The following is a 19,249-nucleotide window of genomic DNA, read 5'->3' as shown; positions in this document are numbered from 1 at the left end:
CATTACTCAAAGCACAGTAGCTTACATCCTCCCAAGTTAATGATTCAATGGAGCAAGTGGCAAGATGGAACTTAAACAGTTTTCTTGTAACCTGATCTCTGAACTGACATCCTATTACTTTTCCTGTATTTCCTTGTCAGAAGTAAGTCACTAGTACCGGGCAACATTTATACAAAGGTATAAATACTGGGAGGTGGAGATCCACAGTGAAGGGGGAGAGGAAGTGTTAGCGGATGTTGGAGGAGAATGGAAAAGTTTGAAACAGTGCCTTCAACGGAGAGGGGAAGTATCAGCAAGTTTAATATCCACTACATTACCTATTTGGATTTGGATGAATGAATGCAGTTTCAGCGTCATTGAGTCATATCAGCTTACTGAACTTAGAAATGCCTCTGAGAAGGAGAGTTGAGGGTGCTTGGGTGATTTTAAGGCAGAAAATACCCAAGTACTGGTATTTCATTTCTTTGAGTTCAATTTCAACTAAAGAGTAAACTCTCTCTGCTTTTTGCTGAGTTTTGTTTTGTTTTTCAGAAGGCATGGACTAGAAAAAGACGCTTGAAATAAGGAAAGATAGCTTAAAGAAAACTGTTGGAATTAGACAAGGAAAACATGGTGAACCACTTAATACCTTTTAACCTGGTCAAATTTGCCAGTGGTTTCTTAATATTTTTCAGAAGGCAGCTTTATAAAGGACTTTTTCACTGCTTCTCTAGGTACAGAAAGTATGAGTTCTTTTGTTCCTTGCAGTAAAAGAAACCCAGCTGCCCAGTTGAACATATGATGAAGTACAAAATGAAATAGACAGACTTAATGAACGAGCAAGCCAATGAGGATATTCTGAAAGTAGAATAAGAATATAACAAACTTTGTCAACCATTTTTTCAGAAGAGATCAGAATTGATCTTGGAAATCCCAAATTTGGGGGCAGCAACATTTGTCAACCATCCACAAGTAGCTGCAACAGTTAGAGAGAAGGATGAAGAGGCACTGCATTATTTGTAAAGAGTGGAAGTGACAGAATTTGAAGATATTAAATAAGGTTACAGATGAGGAACTAGGGAGCTTCTTTGCCTTGTTAACTGACCACTCTGATGCAGGTGCAGATGAGTTAGGAGATGTCATCAAAGATGCTATTTGGCCAAATCCGTTAGAGTACTACTTCGTTCCTGACTTGGATAATGAAAAAGGGAAGGAGAAGAAGAGGATGATAAATAATGATGATGAGGAAGAATAAGTGTTGGAAGATATTGATGAAGAAGGGGATGAGTATAAAGGTGAAGAAAGTGAAGATGATGAGTAGGAGGAGGAAGGAGAAGATGAAGAAGAAGGTAATTAATGGAACACTGATGGATTTTAACCTTTCTTTTAATTTTCTTTCATCCCTGGGAGCTAGTTGCAGGCTTTTTTCTCTCTTGTGTTCAGTTGCCTCATTTTTGAGGTTTCTCTTCTCACCTTTACACCATGGTTGTCACCTTATTTTGGGGAGATAATGAGCAGAAGAATACAGTGGGAAAAAACCTTTGTCCCTCTTTATTCCAAATTCACTTGTATCTTTCCCTGACTCAACAAAAACTTTATGGAGCAATCACCACCATGCTCTGTGGGGGAAAAGAAAATGAAAAACCTGTTCCCATGCTGTTTCCTCACACTCTGACCTTTCCTTGGAAATGCGTGCGTGCATAGTGAAACTACAATGGGAAATTGCAAAGGACGCTTTGCTCCAGGGAAGAGGCTCTCTCAACCCTCTCATTCTAACTTCTTATAGGACTGGTGTGAAAAAAGCCTTACAAATATTTACTGAGGGGTGGAAAAGTAGTCAGATTAACTGCCAGGTGTTCAAGAGAAGATTTCATCCAAAGACTTGGAATGCTGTTCAGAAGAGTTGTCAACACAGCAATAATAACATCTGGAAGCCTTGTGGGTGACTAACACCTTTGCAGTCCTTTCCACTAAAGAAAAAGGAAGTCATTTTATTTTATCGACCTACTTAACATGATATCTATTGATTCCACATTTTGAAATAAGCATGTATTAGCACATGTATACATATGTTTCTCAACTTCTCCAAACACCTGAATTTTCTTAGTGTTTTTTTATCCTTACATTATTAATACCTTTTTTTCTGAAGTGATTAGTGTCTTAGTTGGCTTAATTTCAATATGAAAGAGATAGATAGATAGATAGATAGATTAATAGATAGATAGATAGGACTTTTAAAATTATAGTGCAGATTCCAAAGACATTTATTTCCACAAGTTGTACAGCGTTTTTTTCCAGAATAACTAGACATGTTAATGATATGGCTACTTGATATAGTCTTAATTCTTGAACAGTAATGAAAAATTAATCTAAGTTAAAAATATCAGGATTGACACTGGCATAAAATTCAATGCTATGCTTTCTTTTGGTCATGTCACTGCCCATGAATTGCAATTTTTTTGTGTGATAAAACATATAACCTAAAATTTTCTACTTTAATCATTTTAAGTATACAATTCAGTGATATTAATCACATCCATAGTATTGTACAACCATCATCACTGTCTATTGTCAAATTTTTCATCAACTCAAATAGAAACTCTATAATCATTAAACAGTAACTATGGTAACCCTCCATTTTTTCCACTTCACAGCGTCTGGTCACTTCTAACCTATTTTCTATTTCTATAAAGTTACTTGTCCTAGACACTTCATGTAAGTGGAATCACACAATATTCGTCCCTTTTTTCTCTGGTCTATTTCATTCAGCGTAATGTTTTCAAGTTTCATCCATGTTGTATTATATGTCAGAGCTTCATTCCTTTTTATGGATGACTAATATTTTACTATATATAGTATGTAACACAATTAATTGCAATTTTTGAAAACAAAATCATCCTGGATTTGTACAATAAAGAAATTCTTCTGTTAGAGTAGAAGTTAGTGAGAAATATTAAAAATGTATTGAAAGCATTTTCTATACTTTTTAAAGCGTATGGTAGAAATTACGGACTAAGAAAGTGCTGATTTTGAAATACCATTTCTAGATTTTCCTGTTGCTCTGCCTTTTCAGGTACAGTTGCTCTTGCAACTCAGTGAGATAACATAGAACAAGGAAAGTTGTATACCTCCTCCCTAAGTTGAAGCTTTCCATGATATGACAAATATTTGTGGAGTATATATAACTCTTATACCTGACAGCACTACAAAACCTTCTACTCAAGATGGATCATAAAATTTGAAAAAGATCCATCATTGTAGATAGCTCAGTGTATCAACTAAACTGAGAACTAAAAGAATACACTTCTAAGATTGATAGTGGGTTGTGCTGTTGACAGCATCAGTTGTTTTTTATTATTTCAAGTTTGTTACCAACAATGTATTTTATTCAAAAAAATACAGTTCTGGACAGGTGGTTGGAGGTTGGAATATATTTTCCAATAACATAATGTTTGAAAAACTAGGTAGGCCCCCTAGTAATCCTACTAATCAATATGTAGCTAAATCTAAAAACTTCTGATTTTGTGTCACCAAAACTGCTGTTCAAATTTCTTTTTTTCTAATTGTATTCCTATTAGTGATTTCAGAAACAACTTTCTTTCCATTTATTTCTTCTAAGACTCAGTAATCTTTCTACTAGTATCCGTATCTTATTCTTGGAAGGAAGTGATTCTGTTACCTGGAATTATGAAGAAAACGGGATTTCAGTGGCAGGTTAGAAGTGGAAACATTGACTAAAGTTGGATATTTGCTCATTTCATTAAATTAAATTTTAAATTCATTAAAATTTAATTTAAAATTTAAATTAAAATTTTAAATTCACTAAAATTTAATTTAATGAAGTTATTTATAAGTATTTTATTGTGCTAAAGACTATGTAAAATATAAAGACACATGAGACAGTCCCTGATCTCAAGGAGCTTGAAGTTTAAGGAGCACAGAAGAGATTAAGATATCTGTGATAAAACTTGGTCTGGAAAGCACCATAAAGAATTGTTAAATAAAATGGTATAAATGGAGGTATTGACTCTATCTGTGTGAGGAATCATGGAATATTCACAGAGCAGGTGACAGAACAGTTGGACAAACCATGAATGATCCAGGGATTTTTGAAAATCAGAGTTAGAAGTTTGGCAGGAAGGTTGCTTCAGTGTTCAGTGTTCAGAAGGTTTTGAAGTAGTGAACAGCTTTTCAGTTCTCAGTCTGGAAGATGTTAGAGCACTGAAGGTGGAAATTAGAAAGGGAGAGCATCTTCTGAATACCTGTTGTCTCTTTGATGTTTGTGACTGTGACAGTCTTGTGTACATGATTTTTCTGGAGAAATTAAATCCAGATTGGGAATGACAGAAATGTTTGTCTCTATCTGAACTTGAGTTTAAATGAATTAAGAATTGTGAGTGCACAGTTGGATAAATACCTAGTATAACAAACTTTCCCCCCTTTTCAACAAAAACTACTAAGTAATTCACATTTGTTACTGAAAAATTTAAAAATACTAATAGAAAAAAATGGATAAATAATTCCAAATCAGCGTTTTAGTAAAATATGTCAATATAAAAACAGGCATTCAGTACTCTTTCATTAAATAATAGGAATGTCCACACAAAAATAAGACTATAAAAATAATTTATTAGTTTTGAAGCTGAAAGTGCAAACATCACTCTATTAACTTGGAAAAATATCTTTTATTTACATGATAGGTAAGGCTTTTTAGAAATATGTATCCAGGTATTTAAGGTACAAAGTTTTTGGAAAAGAAAATAAAAGCCTAGAGAAGCATTATAAGTAATCCTAATTTGAAGAGATGACAGTTAGAGGGAAAGGTTGATGACGAGAGAGGTGGACATAGTGTAAGTACTGAGTAGGCTAACCTAACAGACACCAAAATTTCAGTCCCTTTAAAAAAAAGTTTCTTTTTTCTCATCTAATAGAACTAGGCTGTGATTCAGGTTGATAGCAGACCTTTCTCTATGCAGACATCCAGAGAAGACTGATGGCTATTCTGCCATCTTATAATGTAGATACCAAGGTCACCAGGGGCATGACCATCAACAAGAAATGAGAGTGAAAAATGTGGAGGATTGATCACAAGAGGTTTATATGGGCCAATCTTGGAAGTGATGCACATCACTTCTCCTGATAGATCATTTTTTAAAACAGTCATGTATCCACATCCAATTGCAAGGGAGGCTCGGAGCTGAACTCTAGCTGTGTCCCCAGAAAAAGCAACATATATTTATATGTATAAATATGTTTATATAATTAATATAAATAAATATATATATACACACACATAGCATATGTGTTCATTGGTAGACAGCTAGCTATTTGCCACAGAGATTATTCTATTGCTACTTTAGGTACTATTTCCAATTTAATTATTGCCATACTAGAGAAAATCTCTGGGTGAACTAATAGTTTTAATGAGGTGAAAATCACCCCAAATGTCATGATCCAGAATACACATGCTGTTAATATTTGTATATTTATATTAACATCCTTTTAGATCTATCTATGTAATATTGCTCCCTTAAATTTTTCAAAGATTTTAGTTGTCAATGATGGAGTAAAATCTTATTTTAAGTGAAAATCAATTGATTTTAAAATATCAGATAGCTCACAGGCTCAGTGAGAGTTCTGGATAACTGGTTTTAATGTTATGTTTGTTTCTTACTAATTACTTTAACAGTTATTTTTACCATATATGTAGCTAGCCATCTACTGAACTCTGTTGTAAGTTCCAAGAGTTTTTCAGTTTACTTTTATATGCTTTTGAGATAGGCACCTACATCTGCAATGATATTTATCTTTTTTCATAATATTTATATTTTTCTCATTTCTTTGCTTATTATATTGATATTTTACCAAAGTAATATTAAATAATACATGCTTATTCAGGGCCTCTCTAAATACAGATAAATACTTGATGATATTTGTAGTCATAGAATTAATTTTAAGAAGTTTGATAAAAGGAAATTATAATTGAGCCTCAATATTTTGCTTTCCCTGTTTGTTTACAGAGGTATTTTTATGGTGCATATGAGAGAAAAATCAGGTGTTCTTGGACTCCAGCATGAAACCATAAGTAGACTCCCAAAGCTCTGAGTCAATTTGGCTAGTCTAGGCTTGGTATACATGACCATTTGAAAGAATTTTCAGTAGCAGTAGAAATTTTACCTATAAATATGTGTTTCATATGAGAAACTGTGATGTATTTTGAATCAAAACTTTTAACTGTCCCTCCTTAGGGCAAATACAAGTTCTTGTTGTATTAACTTTGTCCTAACCATGCAAGGTAAACCAAATCAAACATTATTTTAAGCTTTCCATTCCATGTATAGTTTATATTAATATAAATCTTTAAAACTATCATAAAAGTTAAGAGATATAGAAGCTTTAGAAATATGATAAGAATAATAAATAAAAATAATTTCTATCTTATCATACAACAATATTTCAAAGTTTTATCTCCAGATATGTGTTTTCACAACTAGAACATATTACTACATTTACTGTTTATAATGTCTTATTTTTATTTAATCTAAAAACATCTTCCCATATCATTAAATTTGTCTGAACCATGAGTTTTAAGAAGTACAGAATGATCTATTTTGTGCTTTTTCTCATAACTTATGAAACAATGTATTTCCTCAAAATATTTGTGTTTATAAATAACAATGTATAGAAAGTCATTGCAGCTAAATCATTGTGCAAGTTCTGTTATTTTCTTAGGGCATTCCTAGAATTGCAGTTTTAGTGAAAATTATTTCATGAAATTTTTCATATCAAAATTTTATTAAAAATTAATATTAACACAGAATATATTTTTGATAAAATACAATTAAATTAGAAGTAATTAACAAATGGGTAAATAAAAACACATATACATTTGAAAATTAGGAAGCTAAACACAAATGTACCTAAGTTCAAGCTAAAATACAAAACCTATAGAAGAATTTTATCTTTTCTTTCTAGAAATAAGGCTAGAAAATAAATAACAACACACATGAAAAAGTAAATAAAAGCTAATAAAAACTCATGGTGCGATTTCAATTTCATGTAGTTATTGAAAAAAGCAACAACATATATAAACATAATTTTGGAAACCCTTAGAAACTCAGAGGTTCAATACAGAAAGATACATATTGCAACTCTGAATCTAACATTTTGGAGAATGACTAAAGTGGCTAGTTTCACTGACCTTGGAGATATATATTCCAGAAATCTAGGCGGGAACCAAATCATGTATCTCAGTTGTATGGGGCCACTGTGAGCTGTCTCCATGATTTGGAAATTTTGCTAAAGCAATACTCTACTGATAGAACAAAAATACAGATAGAAGATAGATGATACACAGATAGCTAGATGATAGATAGACATTTTTTATGAGCATATTCTTGACTTTAGGATATGAAACCAGTTTTACTGACACTGATTTTTTAATTACAGGGGCTATATATAACAACCTTGGAAAAAGAGATTAGACTTTTGGGATTCTAAAGTCCCAATTTAATGAAAGTCTATCTTAGAAGTCTGCACAAACACCAAGGATAGTGCTTTCAGGACTTGAAAAACTCGTAAATCAAAACAAGTTCTTTTATGATCTGATTTACTTGTTATTTTATAGATTGGGATAAATATTAATTCAGTTATAACAGCAACTTTAATTTTTATTTTATTTTCCTTATACTTTTCCTCCTGTGAGGTTGAAATTATTAGCTTGATTGCAGTGATAATTTTACAGGTGTATGCATATATTCAAACTCATCAAATTGTATGCATTAAATATGGGCAGTTTTTAAATAACAATTATACCTCAATACAGCTGTTAATAAAATAGTACTATTTATATAATATATATCCACAATGTAAGAAAGGCAATCCATTGAAAACTAGCTATTCATTTCATTTGTTCTTATTTATTCATGGATTCACTTGTTCTTTTATTGATCATTGTGCGTTATGTGCTACTCATACTGAATTAGACACTGTAGATGCCAATATCAAGAAGTCACTATATCTTGGAAGAGACATATGTAGGTTCTTAGTAATACAATACGCTACCATATTTTTCCATGCATTATGCACACTTCTTTGCCCAAATTTTTGAGGGAAATATAAAGGTGTGCATTATACATGGGCAGTACTAATTTCATCATCTATATAAATGTTTTTATTTCTTTTATATATTTCTTGTACCTTGTATTTATCTGTTCTTGTGTCTTGTAATTATTTGTTATATAAAATTTCTTGTACGATAATATGTTCAAAAATAAATGCTAAAATTCCTTTCTAATACAAAAAAAGTATCTAAGTATAAATAAACACAAATTGAATTGAAAAATTAAAACAAAAAGACTTTTTCCTGAAAGTCTGAGCCAAAAAAAAGTGGGTGTGCATTACACATGGCAAAATATGGTGTGTTTGGGTACTATGTTTGTGAGGCAGTAGTATTCTTAGTAGCTTTGGCTCTCAAATAATTCTGTATGAATTTAAAGTGCACTCCACATGTCACCAGCCAAGTGGCCTTGGACAAGTATCTAACTCTTCTGCACAGTTTTCTCATTGTTAAATGAGATTCACAACAGCACCTACGTAGTGGGATTGTTTTGAGGAGTAAATATGGTAACACCTGTCTCTGTAATAGAGAATAACCCATAATTATACATTTATATTAGCTACTCTTTATATTGTTACTCTTGTATATTTATATTTATAATATAAATATAATAATATAATATAATTTATATTATATTGTTACTCTTGTTGTTATTAAAGAGAGATTGTGCAAAAAAATATCCAAGAAGTGACCTTTGCACAGTGGGAAAGGAAGGAGATCATAATTAAGTAGATAAGAAAGAAAAAGGAACCCCAAGTGGAAGATGGAGGGAAAAGTGAAAAGCAGTGAGGTGTGAAATAGCAGAGCAGGTTCAGGGAACAGTGAAAATTATATATTTTCATAATATAATTGATGCAAAAGGATGACAAATTAGGCTTCATCTTGGAAACTTTTAGCCTTTCAAGAAAAGAAGTAACATGATTAGGTTTAAATGTGGGGGGTTTGGGAAGAGAGAAAAGGAGAAGATATTTAATGAGATACAGAAACAGATCTGAGTGAAGGTAAGTGGGATTAGAGTCAGAGACTCAGTCAAGTTGTCAAGGTTAGAGACTGAAAACAATCTAAAGATGGAACATTGACGAGTAGATTGAGGGATATGTTCACAAATAATGTAAGACATATGTGATGAGAGGGTGGGATTTAAAACTGACTGTCAGATTTCTGGTTTGTGCAACTCCCTTCACATGATACTATTAGCTGAGACAGGCAATATAATAAAAATATTTTAAATATTTACTTAAATCTTAATTTGTTCCAGGCTCTGCTCTAAGTATTTTTTTGTGTTACCTTATTTAATACTCACAACAATGCTACCAGGTAACAATATTTCCATTTTTCAGATAAGGAAACTCTGGGAGATGGAGAAAAAGTAAGTTTCCAGAGGTCACAGAGCGAGAGACTGGTAGAGTGGGGTTCCAAACACGGTTGATTGCTGAGCGACCTGTGCCTTTGAGCTGTATGGCCTCATTACTCAGGCAAGGAGCAGCTTTGGGGAGAAATTTGGGGATATGAATATGAATAAGACCTACCTTTAGAAAATGAAGATTTTGGTATTTTTTTTCTGCAGCATCTGCAATGCTAATACAACACAATTTTAGTTCCTCATTTTAATTACTAATCAACTTCATTGTGTCTTTATTACAATTATCATTACTTTTAACCAATGAACTAGTAGCTCTATCAAGAATAACATGGGCTTAATTTTGAATAATTTATTGTTTATCATTATATGCATGTTAGTTATCCCTTTCATTGTAAATGTTCATTTCTTTTTTTATACTGAGCTCTGTTATATCCCCTTATGGATGGAGACCTTTTTATATTTTCCAGACATACAGCTAATTAGACATTTATTTATGATGTGGATCTGGGTGATGGAAGTTAAATATAATCCTAAACCTGTGTATCAAGAAACCAATAAGGATCCTCTCAAAATTCCATGTTGGCTTATTCTTACATATTTGTGTTAACAGGATGTTTTTATCTATATTAATAAATCCTTAAGTATGCTAATAAATCTGTTTCTACACATACACTAAAGCATAAAATATTAGTATGTCACTTACTTAATGAACGGTCATATATATTATAAAATAAACTGAAGGGCTAGGCAAATTTATCGATGTGATAGGAGTTCCACCTTTTCTGTTTATGTAGCTTCCACCAGCTTTAATTCACATTTTCTACTGATGGTACACAGATCTGCATACAATCCTTGGAATTAGTGGTTTACAATCCTTGGAATTAATGGTTTTCCTAGATGACATGAGAGGGCAAAGAAACATATAAACATCTACTATTGGTTTCAAGTTTAATAAATATAATGTGTATTATCAAATTGTTCTTTTAAAGCAGGACAGATAAAATAAAAGTACAAGTTTGAATTGGCTTGGTACCAAATCAAATTTTAAATAAATTTATTAGTTAGTGCTCTATTTTGAATTGGGAGACTCAGAATCTTTTACAGCCCCTTAGCTTTCTTTCATCCTCCCCAGAAGTTATTTCAAATTTTCTTCTCTCAAGTCCCCTATGAAATCAGGGCGCTGCTCATAATCAGAGATGAATTTGCCTCATAAGTATTAGAGAAAGTGAAAAATCATAAATAGGAGCTACCTCACTTTTCTTCTTTCCTCTCATTAAGTACACAAAGTGTCTTTTCTCCTAAGGCCATTCTCTGAGGTAGCCTTTCCCTCCTTCTCCTCCAGGAACTTGCTCCATTGATCGCTCCTTTCTTATCTATCTCCACTGTTTCACTTTCTGGTGACCCATTCCCAACTTTTCAACTTATGTGAGTCTTCCCATCTATATTAGTTTCCTAGAACTATTATACCACAAAAGGAACAGCTTACACAACAGAAATGCATTGTCTCACAGTTCTGGAGGCCAGAAGTTCTAAATCAAGGTACCCATGGGACCATGTTCCTTCTGATATGTGTAGGGAAATCCTTCCTCGCCTCTTCTCTAGCTCCTACTGGTTAGCTGGCAATTTCGGAGTTCCTTGGCTTGCAGCTGCACAAATCTAATAAATACCTACCCTTGTTGTCACAGTATCTTCTTCTTATGTGTATCTGTTTTCACATGGCCATCTCCTTATGACAATAGCCAGATTGGAGTCCCACCCTAGTGCTTTATAACTAATTATATCTGCAATGACTCTATTTCTAAATAAGGCCATATTCTGAGGTACTGGGGTTAGAACTTCCAACATATATTTTTTGGGGGAGGTGACACAGTTCAACCCACAACACCATCTTAGTAAAATACGACTAAATTAAACTTTAAAATATTCTTTAATCAGACTTACTGTTTTGGTTACCATTTTTATCTTTTTATCCCTTTATAATCAAATTTTTCAAGGTTTTGCCAAAAATTTCTGCGTCTATTTTGTCATCAGTCCATTCACTCTTTATCACACTCTTAAAAGAAAATTGTCTTTCGGGGGGGGGGGGGGGGCAGGGGTGTTTGTGTGTGTGTGTGTGTGTGTGTGTGTGTGTGTGTGTGTCCTGGTTATGCAAAAATAAATATTCACTCAATCTGACAGTTCTTTTTCTCATTCACTGACAAACAGGAAACTAGTCTGCCTGATTTTGTAATTTGCCAAATGAATCCCCAAGTCATGAACATTTAAACTACGATACTGACAAATTCTATCTAGGAATGTTCTTTCAGACTAAAATGTCATCTTATTTCTAAAAGCCCCACATCAATCCTTCTTCACCTCTCAGGAAATTATCATTGTGAAAATGTATCAACCAACAGTAACTTTCTGATTTTATCACCCAAAGCACAATGTTACTGGCATGGGGACCTATATTCTCTTTCTCCTCAGTTTTAACCATGAGAGCCATATTCTATTAAAGATCAAAGCTGTCTTTTAACTCTGATTTCCTATTCTTCTCAGTTTACAGGGACTTCTTTTTGCAGTTTCTATTTCTGTTTATTTCATCATACTGCCCTGTTTAGAGGCCTATTCTCAACAACGTATAAATGTTCTTTATATCTCCTGTCTTTGTTTTAAACTCTATTGCATCTTTTCCTCTTTCACGTCATATTCCCAATTTTGGTTTAGCTTTACAACAAAACTTTTTGAAAAAATTATTTTCATTTACAGTCTGAATTTTTTTTACCTTCCCCTAGCCTTTTGAATTTAAAATGTAATTCAAAACCCTTTAAGCAAAGAATACAGTTGACCCTTGAATGACACGGGTGTTAGGGAAGCCTAACCTTGTCCCATGCAGTAAAAAATTCACCTATACCTTTTGACTCCCCCAAAACAACTATTAAGAGCCCACTGTTGACCAGAAGCCTTACTGATAACTAAATAATTAACAAAAAATAATATTTTGTATGATATTTATTATTTATTTTATTATTAGAATAAAATAAGATTGAGAAAATATTAAGAAAATCATCAAGGAAGAGAAAATAATTTACCCTATTTCTTGAAAAAGATTCACATGTAAGTAGACCCATGCAGTTGAAACCTGTTTTGCTCAATGGTCAACTATATTTATATTTACTACTTTATTGTGAAATACACATGACATATTTATAAAGAACAACAATAAAGAGTAATACTTAAGTAGCCACAAATTTAAAACATTAATAATTTTATTTTTTTTTTTTTTTTTTTTTTTTTTTTTTTTTTTTTTTTTTTTTTTTTTATAAGCAAATACATTTGTCTCTGCCCTAATCCCTATTTTACTTTCCCTCAATTTTTGTTAACCAATTTGTTGCTTTTTTCCCCCCTATTTCTATAGTTGCTTTTCTTTTGTAAATATAACAAAAACAGAAAAGTTCATTAACTAAATGTACAGGTTTAGCAATTGTAGAGCTAGCACCCATGAACTATCTCCAAAGTCCAAAATAGAATATTGTAAGCCCTCAGAAACCAACAAAAGCTTTATTAGTATAGCTTGAATTAATAAGATTTAATTTAAGGCAGCTTTAAGTTCACAATAAATTTGAGCATAATGTATAGAGAGCTCCCGTAGACCTACAGTTGCTCCACTACACACAATCTTCCCCACCAGGAACTTTCTTCACCACAGCATACTTTTGTTGGAATTGTCAAGTTCCTGGAGCTAAAACTCACAAGAGCCTGAGGGGTCCCTTATGACTGGGTCTCCCTAACATTCTTAATTCTCAGATTTGGGCACACTGAGCCTCCAGCAGTTTGTCTATTACAGATCAGATTTCCCTACCCCAGCACTAGCTCTGGCAGAAGTTTCTGCTCGTGGATTTCTGCTCCAGTAAGTTGTCTCTGTATTTACCTGTCTGTCTCTCTAATTTTTAGGGCCGCAGTTTGCTCTGTGACCTTGCTTCTCTGATGGATATAAGAAAAGTTTTTTTATTTTTCAGTTCATCTTGTTACCCATTAAGGTGGAGTGGCCTTTCTAAACTGCTTACATTCCAGACTAGAGCATATGAAGCTTTCCTAGACAACATTTTATAGTTAATATCCATTTATGTCTGCCCAATATTTATCCTTTCTATTTCTTGGTGTGTTTTCTTGCATCTTTATGTTTCTATCTGAAATCATTTTTCTTCTTATTCCCTTGGGGTATCCATACTTTTGGCATCTCTGGGCTACAATGGAAGAAGAAGACTTGTCTTGGGCTACACATTAAATACACAAACACCAATGAAAACTGATGAACAAAAAGAAAAAAAGTTTTAAGTAAATTAACGATTTTGTGTTGGGCCACATTCATGGCCATCCTGAGCCATGGGTTGTACACCCTTGCTAGTGTTTCTTTAAGGACAGAGCACTGGTAATAGAGTTTCTGATTTTGTCAGAAAACACTTTTATTTCATTTTGACTTTGAAGGGTATTTTAACTAGATATGGAATCAAAGTTAGCCATTCTTTTTCTTCAGTGCTGTAATGATGTCATTTTTTTGAAAAAAGCTGCTTCTGTTTCTGTTGAGAATTGTTTTCTTAAATTTACTTTAAATATGGTATATTTTCTTTTTCTCTGTCTGCTGCTAAGATTTTATTTTTGTTTTGATTTGCAGTAGCTTTGCTATAGTATGCCTAAGTCTGATATTTGTATTTTTCTTACTTTGTTTGTAGTGTAGAGCTTTATAAAACGTTGGGTTAAAATTCTATATTAGTTTTGGAAAATTCTCAGTCATTGTGTCTTTACATATGCCACTATCCCATTTGCTGTTCCTCTCTTTCTGAGTCTCCAGCTATACATATATTAGTAATTATATTTTTGTAATACCTTTTGTAAAAGTTGCAAAATATTTGTGGTATGTAATAAGTACTTTTGCAACTAATATATATGTTAATTGCATTGTCAGCAGAATATAGTCTATATAATGATTCTCTAGTATTTGTTGTCAATTTATTGTTTGGAATTTAAACATAATTTTATAAGTGACATATATATTATATATATACTAAAATTGTGTGTTCAGCAATTGCACGGTATGGAGTTCTATATATTTCCATTACATTAAGTGTGTTAGTGGTTTGAGCCTCTTAAAGCATACTGAATGTTTCCATTGCTCTATTTATTGTTGAGAGAGAAATATTACAATCATTTTGATTTCTGTTTATAATGATTTTATTTGATATATTTCACTTATATATTTTAAGTCTATGTTACCTCAAAAGTACAAGTTTAAAACAATATTTTAACTCTTATCATTTCTTTTATAATATTAGTCAATATTCTTCTACAATGTAGAAGTTTTCCCCAATTACTGGAGCTGTTTACTTACTCTGAAATATTGTTCCTAATGAAAAGGATGATGTGTTTATTTCTTTAACTTTAGTTAACAATTTCACAACAGGGAAATGATTTATCAAATGTTGACCTAGATTTTTTTTTCTGGCTATATTGTTTTTTAATATTAATTCTTCAGATTTTAGAAATTCTTTTATATCTCTGCAATTATTATTCTTTTGGTGCTCAACTTTGGTCAATGAGGTGTTCTTAAATATTTTTATTTGTTATTTTATTATGCCATTAACATTTTTACTTATTTTTATTTATATTTTAGAGAAAGGGGAAGGGAAGTAGAAAGAGGTGGGAGAAACATTGTTGTGAGAGAGAAACATTGACAGGTTGCCTTCTACAAGCGCTCCAACTAGGGATGGTGCTCTCAACCCAGGCACATACCCTGACCGGGAATCGAACCAGAGACCTTTTGGATGATGTCCAACCAACTGAGACGCACCAGCCAAGGCTTACCCAATTAATTTTGAAGGTACCTTCACTTCTGGTACAACAAGATGTCTCAGCCTCAAATAATACCTTTTCTGCCATAGACCAGAAACTAGACATTGCTCCAAGAAACTCTTATTCCTTTTGGTTTTTCCCAGATTTTTTCTTTTTCCATTATTCATTCACATTTTACTTACTTGACTTTATTTTACTTTTCTTTTCAAGACATATGTCTATTTTCAAAATAACAAGATTATGTATATAATACATACACAGATTGATTTGAGTAGAAAGAATTCTGGTGTTATTTAACATTATGAAATTTAATGGTAAATAAGGACATATGACCAAAAGTTTTAATTTATTAAATAAAATGTCTGACTTTTAACTAAAATGTGAACTTCATGTTGACAAGCTTCCAGATGTTAAAGATGAGAAGTTAAAGATTACATAGAAAATAAATCTAGTGGTAAGATTTTGCATCAGAAAGCATTATGGCAGAAAAAGATAAGGATGTGTAAACAAAAAACTGATATTTATTATAATTAATTGACTGACTGTCTTTAAGTTTACTGTTTTATCTTGTATTTTGAGGAATTAAAATGAACCAAAAAATCAGTTGATTACTTATTTTTTGATAATCTACCTTACCTTTTTCTTAACATGGCATCCAACCTATTAATATTTTAGTAGGAATATCAGCTATTTTATCTAAATATCTTTGTTAACATTTCACAAATAGATGGATTTGTTTCACTTTTAGATTAGAAAAACAATGAGTATCTGCTGCAAATTTTAGATTCAAGATTAGGAAATTTCAAAACAAAAATATTAAAATGCTTTGTTTTGAATTATTTATGTATTTAAAAAGCTCCCCTTAAGTATGAAATAATGTATTCCTTTTTCAAAGTTCTCCTCTGCCATATGTAAACACAGTCAAATCTAATCATTTTAAAGCACTTTGGTGTTATGTACATTTTCTTTATACATGGGCTACTACATTAAGTTGCATTAATGTATTATATTTGCCATATTTGTCTGCATAAAAATAAGTGACAATATCTTAGCATTTTGATTTTCTTTAAATAAGTAAGATGTGATATAAGAATTAGTCATTATTTGCATTCAGCTAATAGGAAGTAATAGGCTTATAATAAAGATACTATTTTTCCTCTGGTCACAACAACAATGAACTTTTCAAGATAATTACTTAATTGGCATTAGTTTTTCTTTATATATCAGCAACCTCATCTTTAAAGAATTTATAATTAAGAGAGTCTTAAGTGTGGATTCTTCTTGGAATACTTTTCTATTTTATTCTCTAAATGTCTGGACAATTATTCATTGTAGAGTGTCAAAAGAGCATAAAAAAAAAGAAATATATATTCAACATATTTAGAAACTGTCACATGAAGGGTCCCAGTAAAGAAAAAAAATTTAAGTGACAAAGTATTTACAAGTATACAATTTACATCTTATATGCATGCCGAAGTCCTATCTAAAGGTGACATTACTTCTTAGCCTCCCCCCCGCACCTGCCTCAAAATATCCCTCTTATTTTCTCCTTTTTAGTATAGGCATTATTTTCTACATAACACTCCATACCTGAGATTTACAAAAGACCTTTGATTTGTCTATCTCCTTTACTAACTATATTGAGTAGATCACTAAATACTGTTATTTTCTAGAGCTCTTCATCTTTCTTCTCTGTATGACTTCACACAGTTAAAATTCTTATTTTTCTAGACAATAACCACTGTATTAATAGTTATAACTACAGCTTTGCTCAATAATATCCATCCTGCTTACTTTTCTCTGATTCATCTTTCTAAAATAAATGTTATTCTTATGTTACCCCTGTTTAAAACACTGCAATGATGCTCAAGACTTTGAAAGGACACAATGATTTATGCATTTGCTTAGCTTTCCTTTTTAATGTTATTTTTTCTCTTTCTTTTACCCTCATCACCAAAGTACTCCCTCCAGCTACATCGAATAATTTGTGGTTTCTCACATACATTACTGCTTCGCTGAAATGACCTCTTCCAAATATTCTACCATTAACTAACTCCAACAAATCTTTTAAGACTTAGCTCATGCGCTGATAGGAAGTTTAGATAGGAAATATCACTAAATTCCCCCAAAATACTCTATGCCAAGGCCTGCTTCAGTCACTGAGGATAAAAAGGGAAACAAAATAGATATGGCCCTTATCCAGTGGTGGGAGACAGAAAGAAAGAGGAAAAAATAGAAGTAAAATAATCACACACTTTGATTAATACTTAGGAAACAAACAGAACCCCGAGAGAAATAGTGACAGCGAGTGTGTAGATGGGAAATCCGCTTTGGAGAGGGTGGTCAGGAAAAGCGGCACTTTAGCTGGTATCTAGAAGATAGGAAGCCAGTCAAACTGAGCAGAAAAAATGTTCTAGGGAAGAGAGGGGAGCATCATAGAAATACACTTTGAGTTCTGTTGTAATTTGATAGTCTTGTTCCTCTATTTGACGGTGAGTTTCTGAGAGGCATGGTCCATGTATTTTCCCTTTAGATTCCCAATCCCTAGCTTATTGGATAGTCTTAGAAGGCACCATCATTTAAATTAATAATTTATTTTTGAGAGACTTGTCTATATCATTTGTTATTATTTCTTACATTTTCCCCCTTCCACTTGTCACATATTCTGCAGCTTCAGCTAGAGAATATTTTTGACCAGGATTTCACTCACTGTGTTGCTCCAGCATTTGATAGTGCACAGAAAGAACCCCTATTTCAGCTATGTGACTTTTTTCTCTGATTCACATTTAAGATTCTTACAACTTATACCCATACTTTCAAATTACCTAGTTTCATTTGAGTGTATAGCATTCCAAAGAACACTGTCAAGATTTTTCTTGGATTCACAGAATCTCATTCATGACATTTTGTTTTAAAAGGTTTAAGGAAAACGATTAATAAAATGACAAAGAGTACTCCATAGGAATTTTTTGGCTTGCCTAAATTTTTACCAAAAATATACTATTTCACTTTAAATTTGACCTCAGCCTTTACAATGCTTACTTTAGAGACTACAAAAACAGGAGACACAGAATAAAGGCAAGAGCAACAGGAATATGTAAGCTGAAAAGCAGCGAATAGACAGAAGCTAACTGTTTTACCAGTCACAAGAAAGCCAGATTCCAAGTATGACATGAGGAAAGCTTAGACACAATGACTACACAATGTTTACTGAATGGTTCTCAAAAATTACCAGAAATCATAGGGCCCATGTAACTGGGAGGGAAGGGAAAATCTAATGTGAGGAGAACTGGGTAAAAGCCATGCTTTGGAACCCCTTCAAGAAAAATTTCCTGGGACTTGTCTGAGTAGCTCAGATGGTTAGAGCATCATCCTGTTACATCAAGGTTGTGGGGTCAATCCCTGGTCAGGGTACATACAAGAATCAACCAATGAACATGTAAGTGGAACAACAAATCTATATTTCTCGCTTCCCTTCCTTTCGCTTATCTCTCTCTCAAATCAATAAATTAATAAAACTAAAATTTTTGGGGGGAAAACTACATTGTTTTCAACCAAACAGAAATCTAAAAGTTTATCCTGTGAATAAAGTAAAATAGAGCAAATTGGTAAAAGCAAGCACAGAGAGCTACCTCCCCACTTAAGAATAAGAGAACAAATGAGGATTACTCATTGCTGAATTCAGAGATCCCGATCCTTCTTCACCACTCCTGTGCTCCCAGGTCCTTCCATTCCAAGTAGGAGATTCGAGGTCCCTATGGGGAGCCTGACCAGTACCCGAGGGTAAGCTTGAAATTCTGATATCAAACGTTCTCTCTATATTGATAAATCAAATTGGCTTATCCTGTGAAGCTCAAAATAAACCAAGATGACAAAAATACTAATTTGAAAAGATATCTGCAACCCCATATTCATAGCAACATTACTTAAAATAGCCAAGACATTTAAAATAGACAAGA

At 32.6% G+C, this 19,249-nt stretch overlaps 1 pseudogene; it reads left to right on the top strand.

The window, feature by feature from the left end:
* Nucleotides 1-776: 776 nt before the first annotated feature.
* On the top strand, nucleotides 777-1,336 carry LOC129066897 (protein SET-like; annotated as a pseudogene).
* The last annotated feature ends 17,913 nt before the right edge of the window (nucleotides 1,337-19,249 follow it).

This window comes from Pteronotus mesoamericanus, unplaced genomic scaffold (assembly GCF_021234165.1).
Source record: "Pteronotus mesoamericanus isolate MK-2021 breed Mesoamerican mustached bat unplaced genomic scaffold, CSHL_Meso_final contig_20, whole genome shotgun sequence".
Classification (NCBI taxonomy): Eukaryota; Metazoa; Chordata; class Mammalia; order Chiroptera; family Mormoopidae; genus Pteronotus; species Pteronotus mesoamericanus.
The sequence above is the reverse complement of the archived record's forward strand: the minus strand, read 5'-3'. Positions and strand labels throughout refer to the sequence as shown.